This window comes from Hibiscus syriacus, unplaced genomic scaffold (assembly GCF_006381635.1).
Source record: "Hibiscus syriacus cultivar Baekdansim isolate YM2019G1 unplaced genomic scaffold, ASM638163v2 tig00002880_pilon, whole genome shotgun sequence".
Taxonomy (NCBI): Eukaryota; Viridiplantae; Streptophyta; class Magnoliopsida; order Malvales; family Malvaceae; genus Hibiscus; species Hibiscus syriacus.
Window position 1 is genome coordinate 489,662 of NW_024061952.1, and position 12,006 is coordinate 501,667.

Consider the following 12,006-nt stretch of genomic DNA (forward strand, 5'->3'; position numbering starts at 1 on the left):
TTGGGTTCAAATTAAAATATTAAAATTTTCTTAATATCTTTTTGTTGAATCGAAAATATTAAGTAAAATAATATTTTAGATTGTGCTTTACATATTATATTATATTATATTTCTTATTATATTTTCAATTACGTTAATTCTCTATCATTTATTAACTTTAAATATTCCCATTCATAAGTGTTCATGGCATTTGCGATTTTATCATCTTTGATGTACATTGAATCCGAGTTCCATTATTATAGGGGCCTAAGAAATTCAAAACTTAAACTAAAATATGCATGAGATGACGTGGCGGAAGAAACATATCACGAGGAAGGGGTAAGGGGGTGGGACTCTGATTTCTAGGTTCTGAAGGAATTGGGACCCCCAATCTATGGGCAACTCTTCCGTATCTCTCTGCTGATCTAACCCTACTTGCATGATAATTCAAGACGTGGGGGAACTCGTGGCTTGTTTTTGGGGTTTCATGCAGAAGCAAACACGTAGGCCAGTGTCCCATTAATTAAACCAAAAAACCGATGAACAAAAGATAGGGAAATGGGCAGGGGGGCGACCCGAATCTCAGCCTCATCTTCTCTGTGATCAGTGATCACCTGCATGTGAACCACCGAGCCTATGCATTAAATCATGGGAACCTTTGTCTCTTGTCCATTTGCTTCTCTTTCTTTCTTTGGAGATTGATGGTATAGTTACATTAAAATATATACATATCTTCCCATTCTAATTCAAGGACATTAAATTTTATTAAAATAAAATATTTAATTAATTATTTTATAATATAAGTTTAAATCATTATATATAATATATTAATAAAAATTATATTTTGAATTAAATAATATATGTCGGATAATGTTGTATAAAAGCTTTTTAGCTTCTCCAATTAAAGGACAAACTATGTATTTTGTATAGATTTCGTTGTTCAAGGTTTCTTTTAAGTCTGTCGGCGGAAAGAATAACGATTCGTAGTATTATTTAATAAATAAGAAAGTATTTCTATTGCGTTATCAATTTTAATCATGTCAACGAGTAAGGGTGGCAAGTCGCCATTCCTTTGAAAACGTGGTGTTGGTTATGAACAGTGACACCCTAAGTAGATATTGTTGACTTAAGATATACAATGATTATTGCGTGACAACACTTGATTTAATTACAGCAACATGTTTACGACATCAAGATGAGATAATCACCCAGGGTAAGTTATTACAATGTTATTCGTTTGTTTGTTTATATTTAAAGATGTTTATGTTTGATTTATAGTCATATATTTATTTTTAAATGTATTAGTATTTGTTCGTATAATATTTACGAACGTATTTATTTCACGTTCATTCAATATTCGTCCATCAATACTCTTTTTGTTTTTTTTCATTTGCAAATAAAAAAATAGTGAAATTATATCACTAATTCTTAAGTTCCTTAAACTTCATAGTTTAAACTCCAAAATTCACATAATGTTCAATTTAGTTCATATCTTTACCAATATTCAAAAGGCATAATAACAAAATTACCCCCAACGTTTGCACAAATAGTCATTTTGCCCCTATCCTTTTTTTTGGAGCATGTTATCCCAACGTTTCATTTTGGTGCAAAATATCCTCTAATTAGATGAAAAGCGTTAGTTAACCAACAATTAATGCTTTCTATTGACATGGTTGGTACATATGTGATGTCACGCCAACAAAAGATATTTTTATAGTAAACTATAATTGTAATTAATTACATACACACTTATAAAAACATATTTAAAGAATAGTTTAAAAATTTATTTTTTGATGATGTGGCATCACATTTAGACCTACCACATCAATAGAAAGCGTTGACCATTAGTCAACTAATGATTTTCATCTAATCAGAGGACATTTTGCTACAAAATAAAATGTTAGGGGGTAAAATGCTTCAAAAAAGGATAGGGGTAAAATGACCTTTGGTGCAAATGTTGGGGGTGATTTTGTTATTATGCCTATTCAAAATGTAAAAGAACAAAAAGAAAAGGATAACAAAGTAAACAAACTTATAAACGAGTTTGTTCGTAAATATAAATAAACCGAACAGACTCCTTCTATTCATATTCATTCATTTATTAAATTAATATAAAAATTATGTTTGTTCTCGTTTATTTAACTTAATAAAAATTATCTTTGAACATATATTTGTAGAAATCAGAGTAATTCTCTGGAATTTCTTATTCTTTTCAATATGACAGATTACATATTTATATACAAAATTTCTCTCTAAAGTAGGAAACTCTAAGAAAAGAAAAATAATAATCCTAGGATATGATCCCTTAAAATAAGGGATTGTAGAAATCTATTTACAAAATCATATCTATATAGGAATGATAACAAATCATATCTCTATAGGAATGGTAACAAATCATCTCTATAATTCCTACATCCCCTCAAGCTGGAGAATATACATTGTATAATCCCAACTTGAATAGGAATTTATTGAAAACATGCTTTGGCAAAGCCTTAGTAAGAATGTATGCAACTTGTTCTTCTGAAAGAATGTATGAAAGTGTGGTTGTCTTTTTGTTAACTTGATCAGCAATAAAATGCCTATCAATCTCAACATGCTTTGTCCAATCATGTTGAACTGGGTTCTTGGCAATTTGAATAGCAAATTGATTATCACACAAAACTTCAAAGTGATCCTCTTGATTAGTGACAAGTTCTTTTAGTAGTTTAAGTAGCCAAATTCCTTTGCATATTCCCAATGCTAGTGCTCTAAATTCAGCTTCAGCACTACTTCTTGAAACGACATATTGTTTCTTACTTCTCCAAGTTGTAAGGTTTCCCCAAACAAAGGTGCAGTAGCCACTAGTGGATCTCCTTTTAGTAAGGTCTCCGGCCAAACTAGAATCTGTAAAGATCTTAACAGTTCTATCTTGTGTCTTCTTAAACATTAAACAGTGGCCTGTAGTTTTCTTCAAGTACTTGAGAATTCTATTTGCTGCTGCCATATGCTCTTCAGTAGGATTAGTCATGTGTTGACTTATCACATTTACAGGAAATGCTATATCTGACCTTGTCAAGGATAAATAAATTAGTTTTCCAACTAATCTTTGAAATTTCTCTTTGTCTACCAATGACACATCTTCTTTGTTAAATTTCAAGCTTGCCTCCATTGGTGTATCAATCGGCTTACAACCAAGAAAATCAGTTTCTTTGAGTAAATCAAGTACATATTTTCTTTGGTTGATCACAAGTCATTCTTTTGACCTTGCCACCTCCATTCCTAGGAAATACCTTAGCTTTCCCAAGTCTTTGGTTTCGAATTCCTTATTTAACAACTTCTTCAAATTGCAAATCTCTTCTTTATCATCTCCGGTAAAAATTATGTCGTCCACGTACACAATAAGTATAACTTTCTTATTTGTAGAAGTTACCTTGATGAAAAGAGTGTGATCGGCGAGGGATTACTAGTAGCTGTTTTTTAGGATGACTTTAGTGAACCTCTCGAACCAAGCTCTGGGTGATTGTTTTAACCTGTATAGAGAATTGTTGAGCTTGCACACCTTGTTACTTCCTTCAACAGACTTTAAGCCAGGTGGCAACTTCATATAGACTTCTTCTTCTAGCTTGCCATTAAGAAAAGCATTTTTTACATCAAGTTGGTGTAATTTCCAATAGCAATTTACAGCCAAACTTAGGAGTACTCGAACAATATTTAGCTTCGCCACAGGTGCAAAAGTTTCTGTGAAATATATCCCATATGTTTGTGTAAAGCCTCTGGCCACTAGTCTCGCTTTGTATCGTTGGATGCTACCATTTAAGTTATACTTTACAGCAAAGATCCATTTACAGCCAACAACCTTTTTTTCCTTGAGGAAGGTCCGTAACAGTCCAAGTAGCATTTTTCTCCAGTGCACAAATTTCCTCTTCAATAGCCCTTCTCCATTTTGAATCCTTTAGAGCTTCAACTATGCTTGTGGGAACCTGTTCTTTATCCAAGTTTGCTATAAATGCTTGAAAAGACGACATCAATGAATTATAACCAGCAAATTTTTCAATAGGATGCTTGGTGCACTGTCTAACCCCTTTTCTAATAGTAATAGGGAAGTCATCTAGAGTAGGGGAAGTGGACTTACTGATTTCTTCTTCTATTTCGGAAGCTGGACCCAAATCCAATTCTCGGTAAGCATCATATTGCAAAACAACCTCAGGAATATGTTTTATTTTCCTTGTATAGAGACGGAGTTGTTTGATTGGTGTTGTTTGTGGAATATTTTGAATGGGAGTAGGTGTATTTTTAGGAAGGGTATTTAAAGTGGGTATGGGTGAAGTAGTGATAGGTACTACCGGTGGATCAATGGGAGTAGTTACAGGTGACAAATCTGTAGGTAAGGATAAAATTGGTGGCAATTCTAAAGGTTGAGAATGAAGAGTAGGAGGAGATACCTGATGTGGCTGAAAATCCTTCCATGTCTCCCCCTGAATTTTAGCTTGAGTGAAATAGGGATCCTGCTCATAAAATGTTATATCCATAGTGGTAAAAAATCGTTTTGAAAGAGGATGATAACATTTATAACCCTTCTTAAGTGAAGAACACCCAACCAGTACACACTTTAATGATTTAAGATCTAGCTTAGACTTATTAGGAGCAATGTTTTGGATAAAAATAGTACAACCAAATATTTTAAGTGGAAGAATGGAGGAGATAGGTTTAAAATGGGAAAAGTATTACAAAAATATAGATTGAGGTATTTGAAATTGTAAAACCTTACTAGGCATTCGATTGATTAAATATGTGGCAGTTAATAAGGCTTCCCCCACAAATATTTTGGAACATTAATGGTAAATAGAAGAGAACGAGTAACTTCAAGGAGGTGTCTATTTTTTCTTTCGGCAATATCGTTTTGTTGTGGGGTGTCAACACAAGAACTAATCTGAACTATGCCCTTTTCTGTGAAAAACGCACTCAAAGACTTAGCAAAAAATTCACTGCCATTATCAGATTTAAAGAGCTGAATTTTAGACCCAAATTGAGTGAGAACCATGTTATAAAATTTGGTAAAAACACCTACAGTTTTAGATTTATCTTTTAACAAATAAGTCCAAGTTATCCTACTGTGATCATCAATGAAAGTGATAAACCACTTACAATTATCAGCATTCTTCACCCGAGAAGGACCTCAAATATCACTGTGGATCAAAGCAAAAGGGTGAGAAGACTCATATGTAGAAGGAGAATAAGTTGATTTAGTATGTTTGGCAAGAGAGCAAACTTTGCAAGAAAAAGAATTTGGCCTTTTATGAATGAATAGAGCAGGAAAAACTTTTACAAGATAGTGAAAACTAGGATGACCTAAATGATAGTGTCATAACATAATATTATCAACTTTTTTTAAAGCGGTGAAAGATTTCGAGATTTCGGTTTTAGTAGAGGCGGGAAGAATGTAGAGATCATTCTGCAAGCTGGCCTTACCAATCATCTTCTTCGAGTTCAGTGCCTGCAAAGTACAATCAATATCATTAAAAATTGCAGAGCAGTGCAAGTCGGTGGAAAGTTTACTAACTGAAATGAGATTGCAAGCCAAATTTGGTACGAAGAGGACATTTTTAAGTATAATCTGGTCATTGAGAATAACAGTGTCATGTCCTTCTATTTTGCACAAAGAACCATCAGCCGTTTTGACAGCTTTATCAAAATTTGAAAAAAAATTGCAAAACAAATCCTTATTACCAGTCATATAATCCGTAGTACCAGAATCGATGATCCAATTAAGGGACGACTGGGAAGAGAAAAAAACTGTAACATAAGGTTTACCTTTTGGTTCTTTAATGACCAGATTACCTTCTGATTGAGCAACAGAACCAGAAAAATTTTCTAGATTTGAAGTGATCTCCGGAGTAGGAGAAGAAGTTGTGGACATCATCTAGGTTGGAAAGAAACCGTAACCTAAGCTCTGATACCATGTAGAAATCAGAGTAATTCTCTGTAATTTCTTATTCTTTCCAATATGACAAATTATATATTTATATACAAAATATCTCTCTAAAGTAGGAAACTCTAAGATAAGAAAAATAATAATCATAGGATATGATCTCTTAAAATAAGGGATTGTAGAAATCTATTTACAAAATCATATCTCTATAGGAATGGTAATAAATCATCTCTATAATTCCTACAATATTGCCTTGTATTTATCCCAGATTAATACAAAAAAACTTAATAAACGAACATTAATATACGAACAGTTCATGAACAATTAATCGAACATTCTATTCATTTAGACCTCTAATTACTACTTACTACTACAAGTATTTCATTTTATTTATTAAAGCTGGTCCCAAATCGACAGAAGGTTCATACTAGGGGTCTTAAAATCTTTTTATTTTATTTATAGCACGTACGTACGTCTACCACGATCAACGAGATTGTGGCCACAAAAGTTTGAGGGTCTGAGGAAACATAACAGCGCTGCTGATATTGAAAGCGGCCGACGCTTTGGAACAAATCCAAGCATGGAATCCACCTCACTTCACTAATCATTACTATACACTATTTGATTTGATTATTGATCCAATGAATTTAGTGATTTGATCATTCACACTAAACTATAGATCGATGCCATTACTATACCCTAAACATCAAAACAAAAAGTTGTAATGACTTGATGAAAAGTACTTGTTTGTTGGATCATCATTCATTATCCCAAAAGCTCATAATTGAACAAGCTTCTACATTTGCAAATTTTACAAATGAAGGTATAGGCAAAAATCTTATTTGATAAAAACCAAAATCAATTATACCATATTGAAGAAGATGCAAAGGAGAATTTCGATCCCGCGAAACATATCGATGCCCATTTGCCCGTTACAGTTATCAAACAAAGGATAAGTAACCTGTTGCAGTCAATCCTTGTGGGACTGTCTATGTGCGCTGTGCCTATTCTGAAAATGATACCTACATCGGTTCTGTGGGGATACTTTGCATATATGGCCATCGAAAGCCTCCCCGGAAACCAGTTCTGGGAACGGATGCTGCTACTCTTCATCACTCCTAGAAGGCGTTACAAGTATGTCATTAAAATACATATACACGCACATATATATATATATACATATATAAAAAATGGTTATATGGCTTTGAACAGAGTACTTGAAGGCATGCATGCATCATTCCTGGAATGTGTGCCATTCAAGGCCATTTTGACGTTCACAGTCTTCCGATTTGTACATCTTCTGATATGTTTTGAAGTTAATGGATACTAATAGCTGGAATCCTGTTTCCATTACCCTTCTTCCTCCTCATCAGCATCAGGGAGCACGTCCTTCCCAGGTTTTTTCATCCCCGAGCATCTTCAAGCACTCGATGCGGCCGAGTACGAAGAAGTCATTGGTACACCTCGAAGGAACATGAATCTACCACTCAGGGTACATTTGTCTTCTGTCTGCAACAAGTACAACTTTTCTCCATATCCTAAAGTACACGTTGATTTACATACATGATTTTTCAACAGGAACGGGAAGCATTCGTTCCTTCCAGTGAATATGCCGAAGACGACTTCATAGATGTTGGATGAGATGACTACCCGCCGGGGCGAGTTGAAGCATAGGCTAAGCGCTGCATCAGGTAAATGTTTTATTTGATTTTGCTGATCTATTGTGTTACTCGGACTCGGGTGTAAGTGTCGGGTTCGCTAGGCACCGGACGTGGATATGTCGGATATTTCTATTTTTTTTTGGGTATTCGAAGGTTATCTCCTCGTATTCATGTGTTGGACACGAAAATCGGAACAACATAGACCGGATCCTTATATTCTTGTCTATTCATCCTTGTGTTTGAATGTGACATGTTTTAATGGGATGAAGAAAATGGAGGGACTCGTGATCAAGAACAACATCGTCAAGCATGAGGCTGTTGATGTTTAACAGTGGAGATATGAAATGGGTAATTTCGATGTTTTAAATGTTTACCCTTTTTTAATTCATTAATTAGACTAATTGTAATTTTTACTCGTAAGTAGTTAATGATACACGTGTAAATTTGTACTAAAACAAAGCAGAAATGATACAATAAAGGTTATCGTTTTCGTCACTCAATTTTGCTTGTGGCCTTGTTTTGATCACTTGACTTTAAAAATATTTAATTTAATCATTAAATATTTTAATTATTTATGCTTTGGACACTCAAACATTAATTCAGAAATAATAAAAGTGATTTGAACAATTTTATGATGATGTAGAAGTCACGTGCTATCTACTTTTCCTTATTATTTCATCTTCTCCCAAAAGATGAAACTTTAAGAGTTTCATCATTACGTCATATCGACCTGAATTCATCATTCTTTGACATTTTTTCAGATCACTCAAGATACCAACAAACCTGACACATCGTGTCCAATCACTTTATTAATTTAAATTTTCTTAAGATCTTTTTTAAAACTTGTGATAAGATCTCTTTAAAACTTGTGAAACTCAAACCAAAATCCATAGGAAAACGATTATGATTTACAATATGTATTTGTCTAATCGACTTGGAATCAAGATAAACAACCTTCTCCACCTCTCTAAAGTTAAGATTTGGAAGATATATAACCTTCACTTCTCTGCAACTAAGATTTGGAAGAATATGTTCAAACGGAGAAAAATCAAAGGGAATTTAAAACATTGAGATTTAAAAAGATTTCATACTTTTATCACAAAAATTAAAGAAATATATTGGCCTTTTCATATATATATATATATATATATATATATATATATATTTTAAAATGTACATTCATGACATGTTTAATTATTTAAGTGATATTCACAAACATAGAAGTCCTCGCGCACCGAGACATGAGAAAAGGGGAGTCTAAAATCTACACTCAGCTCTTGAAGAATATCACTACAATAGGTTACCTGTTACCTCTAAACAAATGCTGCACTCAGGGCCGCTGGGTCGGATTACGCAAGGCTTGCATCTTTCCTGATCAAGAGCAAATTGATCCGAAGAAAGCAAGTCCGGAGGACCTCGAAGATCTTCAACAGAAGAACATGCTGTTCTTCACTACTGATCATTAATTAGTTGCTCCTATCTTACAGAGTTAACCCTGTTTGATCTCTCAAAAGATGAAAAATAAAAATCAATATATAAAGTTTCCTTGTTTGGCAAGTCAACTTTTCACCCCTTATCTGCTTGTTACTTTGTTCACCATGGTCATCAATTACACAAAGGGAATATTTTCCATAACCAAGAAATTCTGTACTTTATCCAACTCCAGTTCAGCCCATAGTCTCATTATGGGATGGCTATCCACAAAGGGAACATTATCCATATGCACTTATAAATTATGTATCATTTCTTTTGACGTCACACGAAAATGTGAATGGCAATGACAGAAACTAGTGGCATACAAAAGGGTCGCTATCCACCGGATATATTATGATAGAACATTAGCACAAAATGTGCAGTATAGTATCAAAGAAGAACGATAAATCTCCAAGCAAGTCTTTATATAAATGCATGCAAATTATGAATAAAAGAACAGATACAAAATCTCAGTGCCACAATTTAATCACCCTCATCACCATAATAAATCATGGTTTTCACAGAAGATTTTATTTCTTGACAAATGTGTTCTAAGAACAAAAAAGAAGAGACACTTCCAGGCAAGTTTTCTACATACATTACTACTAATAACAAAAAAAGAATGTGGAGCTCATTTCAGATAACAGACGCATGAAACAGATAAAATTCTCACATAATCGAATTGCTAGATCATAAAATTACACTATTTTGCAGGCCATGTTGCTTGAGCTGACATGATTATACCTACGATCACACCAAACAGTCCAAGTGCACTGCCAAAAATCTCAATGACAAGAATCTTCACAAAAAGGGAGGAGTTTTGAGCGTCAGACAATGCACAGCTGCTTCCAATTATTCCAACACACAATCTGTCCACAAAACAAGTCATAAGTACACAGAAATAAGCAAAATATTTACATAGATACCATTTTTAAAGATTAAAGATAGGGAAAAAGGATAGAGAGGAAAACCCGCAAACAAGGTTGGCAAAGCCAACAATAATTCCAGAAGCAAAAATTGCATATCCAGCTCTAAGTGACTCTGGCGCATATATCTGTGAGGATGGAACACTCTCCAACTTTGTTTGTAAAATAATTGCCACAATAACGCCATAGATAGCAACAGCTTCACAGAAGATTACGCTGCAATGAGAACAGTATTGAGTAAAAAAATCAATATTTCCACAGGCACAATACAACATTTTAAGATCAGCAATGTCAAGAAAAGTTTAACCCAATTAAAACATATTTAAGACATCATCAAATTGAAAATGTCTAGCTGAAAAGTTTGAACATTTTTAGTATCTTCAATTCTATTTCATGTCTCATGATTGTTCCCCCATGAGGCCATCCACCCTAATTTAAAACACATACAACAGACACAGAAGATACAAGAAATTGAGTAAGCTAAGTAACCAGAAACTTGTCTCACATTCAATAGCATGCAGGAGATAAGTAAATTTGCATGGCATTATATGGGAAAAAGTTAAGGATCTATACAGAACACTAAAATTATACTACTCTTGTCATAATTGACGTTAAGTAAAGGTTCGCCCTTCTTTTTTCCTTATAGCCCAATTTGATTTTCCAAGTAATGAACATCATATAGACCAGAGCCTAGAATATATAAACAAGCTGAAACAAAATTAAAGGGTGGCCCAGAATCTTCTTGCTTCCTAGACCCTCCCCCCATCTGATTTCCGAAGACCGGTCACAAAATATAATTCAATCCAAGTATTTATAAACCATAGAACAAACTAACTTGATAGATGAGGGTTTATGGATAATAAGAAATCGATGTATTTCCAGATCAACTGAAGCAATAAATGCAAAAAAAAAACAACAGAAAAAGAGGGCATTACCTAATGAGATTCTTGGAAGTGATTCGAGGAGCTTTGATGGCAGCACCGATCAAACTACTTCCAGTTATGTAAATTCCCCTACAAATAAATACATAAAAAAGCAATTTAAAAAATATTTCATAAAAACTAAACCTACGAGATATAGAAAAAGGGAAAACAAAATTGGAAGAGAAAAAAAAAACAGGTACCAGGCGGCGCCGAGATACGCCGATGGCAATGGCGATACCGATGGCGGAGAAAGTATAAGGCGAAATCTTGATGAGAGCGGTGGACCAGGAACTTGAGTCCGCCATTGTTTTTCTAAGTTTGCTTTACTCCTTGATCCAATGATCTGTTGGTCTCTGAATTATGAGATCAGGAAAAGACAGAGGAGATATCTTATGACCGGAAAATTAAATAATAAATTAAAATTTATCTAATTTTAAAACTAAGGGTAAACTACTCATTTAATATCTAAACTATCAGATTTAATCCGTTTTAGAACCTAAACTTTCAACTTTTAAAATCATACCTAACGTTTAATTTTTATTTTATTTTAGTATACGTCATTAAAAACTTCAGGCGTTTAGTGCTTAAACTATAAGTATTGGCCCGTTTTAGTACCTAAACTTTCATTTTTTTAAACTTAACATTTAATTTTGAACATGATACTAAAACAAAATAAAAACTAAATGTAAGGTATGATTCTAAAAAAATGAAAATTTAGATACTAAACGGATTAAAACTAATAGTTCAGGAACTAAATTCATAATTTACCCTAAATTAATTGGTGGTTCACAACAACAATTTTTTTAATTCAAAATTCAACGATTTTAGTCTCGGTACAACAGTATCAGGTATTTGGGTGGGGTATGATGAGCAGGCCTAAAAAGCTAATGGGCCTAGGTATGGATTAGGGAGTTTATTTTGCAATTTGGTTAGGAGATATTGGGCTTAAATAAAATGGGCCTAATGAGCCTGGTATTAGCTGGGCCTAATCTTTGGTTGGGATCGACATAGACGAATTCATATGTTTGGTGATAAAAAAAATTATTTTAGTAAAATCACATGATTCTTTCAATATTGAAATTCAAGGTAAAAAAGTATTTTGGACAAAAGGCCCTTATGTTGGTGTATTAATCATT

At 33.6% G+C, this 12,006-nt stretch overlaps 1 pseudogene; it reads right to left on the reverse strand.

Annotated features, from left to right (window-relative positions):
* Nucleotides 1–9,427: 9,427 nt before the first annotated feature.
* LOC120161856 lies at nt 9,428–11,224 on the reverse strand (annotated as a pseudogene).
* Nucleotides 11,225–12,006: the final 782 nt, after the last annotated feature.